The sequence below is a fragment of the Suricata suricatta genome, chromosome 5, assembly GCF_006229205.1.
Source record: "Suricata suricatta isolate VVHF042 chromosome 5, meerkat_22Aug2017_6uvM2_HiC, whole genome shotgun sequence".
NCBI lineage: Eukaryota > Metazoa > Chordata > Mammalia > Carnivora > Herpestidae > Suricata > Suricata suricatta.
In genome coordinates, this window is record NC_043704.1 from 127,158,948 (window position 1) to 127,161,194 (window position 2,247).

At 39.1% G+C, this 2,247-nt stretch overlaps 1 pseudogene; it reads left to right on the plus strand.

Moving 5' to 3' along the window:
- Positions 1-380: 380 nt before the first annotated feature.
- On the plus strand, positions 381-932 carry LOC115292838 (annotated as a pseudogene).
- Positions 933-2,247: the final 1,315 nt, after the last annotated feature.

The following is a 2,247-nucleotide window of genomic DNA, read 5'->3' on the forward strand; positions in this document are numbered from 1 at the left end:
CTCATATTCATTCTACTTTTTAACCCAATCGCAGTGGGATTCTGTTAGATGATTTTCCTGGTTGTAAGAAAAGCCAAAGTCTGTATACTGATCTGTGCAACACTAGTAACAGTAGCAAGAAGAATAGCACTGTGAAAATAAATGAAGACTACCAAATGAGAAAAGAAGCTAATTATTTAGAGTCTGGTACAGCAAGGGAGTCAGCTACCATCACTTGCATTTGGCAGAGATGCAAACACAAGCAGGAGGAAAGGAAAGCTTTATAGTGAGAAAATAAATAGGAAGGCTCCAGGCCTGTCCTGACTGGAGATTATTAGTATGAGGATGCTAGAGGCAGGCTAGCTAGAGGTTTATCACTAAAATATGGCATCCTAATATTAGTTCTGTCACTGGGGCTATTTGTTTGGATATCCTGAAAGATCAATGGGCAGCAGCAATGACTCTCCGCACGGTATTATTGTCATTGCAAGCCCTTTTGGCAGCTGCAGAACCAGATGATCCACAAGACGAAGTAGTAGCAAATCAGTACAAACAAAATCCTGAAATGTTCAAACAGACAGCTCGACTTTGGGCACATGTGTATGCTGGAGCACCAGTTTCTAGTCCAGAGTACACCAAAAAAATAGAAAACCTATGTGCTATGGGCTTTGATAGGAATGCAGTAATAGTGGCCTTGTCTTCAAAATCATGGGATGTAGAGACTGCAACAGAATTGCTTCTGAGTAACTGAGGCATAGAGAAAGAGCTGCTGATATAGTCAAACTTGCCCTTTCTTGAGGAGCATCAACATCTGTTATTTTTAGGATTCCGCATAGATTTCTTTTAAACTGGCATTCTTGCCTAATGATGTTATCTAGGCACCATTGGAGACTGAAAAAAAAAATCCCTGCTCTGTAAATAAAGCTAATTAAACGTCTGTGTAAATTTAAAAAGGGGGGAAAAATGGCAGGGTGGTAAAACTCAGAAGACATGAAATAAGGAAAGTGGCTTCACCACTTGAGTTGGAAGGTGGGGAAGGCACAAAAGTGGGGACGTTGGCAGTTACTAAGTCCTGATCCTTGTAGGTTAACTGCAGAGGTTGTGGGTCAGAATTCTTCTGTCATTTATGGTCTGGCCATTGTCTGTTTATGTGTTCAATCTCTCTGAACAAATATTCATTGAACACCTCTTAACTGATAAAACTAACAGTCTTACCATTGGCTTACCACGTGTGAAGCTTAAAAAGCACCACCTTAGACCAATAAAACCTGAACCTCTGGGGATGGAGCCCAAACATCATTATTTTTAACAGTTCCCCAGGTGATTGTAATGTGGAGCCCTGGTCAACAAGCAAACAAATGAAGAACTGACCTGTTCTTTGGCAAGGCTGCTAACTTCTCCACTGATCCTCTTTTCTAGAATACATATCATTAGCCAGTAACAATACAAAAAAAAAAAAAAATGGCAGGGTGGTAAAACTCAGAAGACATGAAATAAGGAAAGTGGCTTCACCAGGCACACAGTAAATACATAATAAACATGTGCCCTGGAATGAATACACTTCATAATGTTTTTGTGCATTTATTTGACAAAGTCTCTACAGGATTTTATTATTTTTTAAATTTTTTAATGTTTTATTTATTTTTGATACAGAGAAAGACAGAGCATGAGAGGGGAAGGGACAGAGAGAAAGAGAGAGAGACCCAGAATCGGAAGCAGACTCCGGGCTCTGAGCTGACAGCTCAGCGCCCGACATGGGGCTTGAACCCATGAATGTGAGACCATGACCTGAGCTGAAGTAGGAGGCTTAACCGACTGAGGCACTCAGGTGCCCCACTACAGTATTTTAAAAAGGCAATTTGGAGGATTTTATATAATAAGAGCTGTCATTTATTCAGCACATTCTATATTCTAGACATTACACTGCACACTTTGTATATTATCCCATTGGCTCTTCACCACTGTATTTCTACAAGTTTCAACAGAAATGTAGGTTTACCCCAGAGGCAGTATTTGTTACCAAATTGTGATCTTATATAACCTAATTATTTAACTAACAGGCATTTATTGAGCAACTACTATGTGCCAACACTAGCCTACATGCTGGAAATGTAATAGCAAGGATAATAAACATGCTTTTTTGCCCTCATGGAGCTTAAAGAATAGTGTGAGAGATTAACATTAATAAAATAATCACAAGATATATCATTACAAATTGTATTCATTTTTTTAGTTTATTTTGAGAAAGAGAGAGAGAGAGTGTGTGTG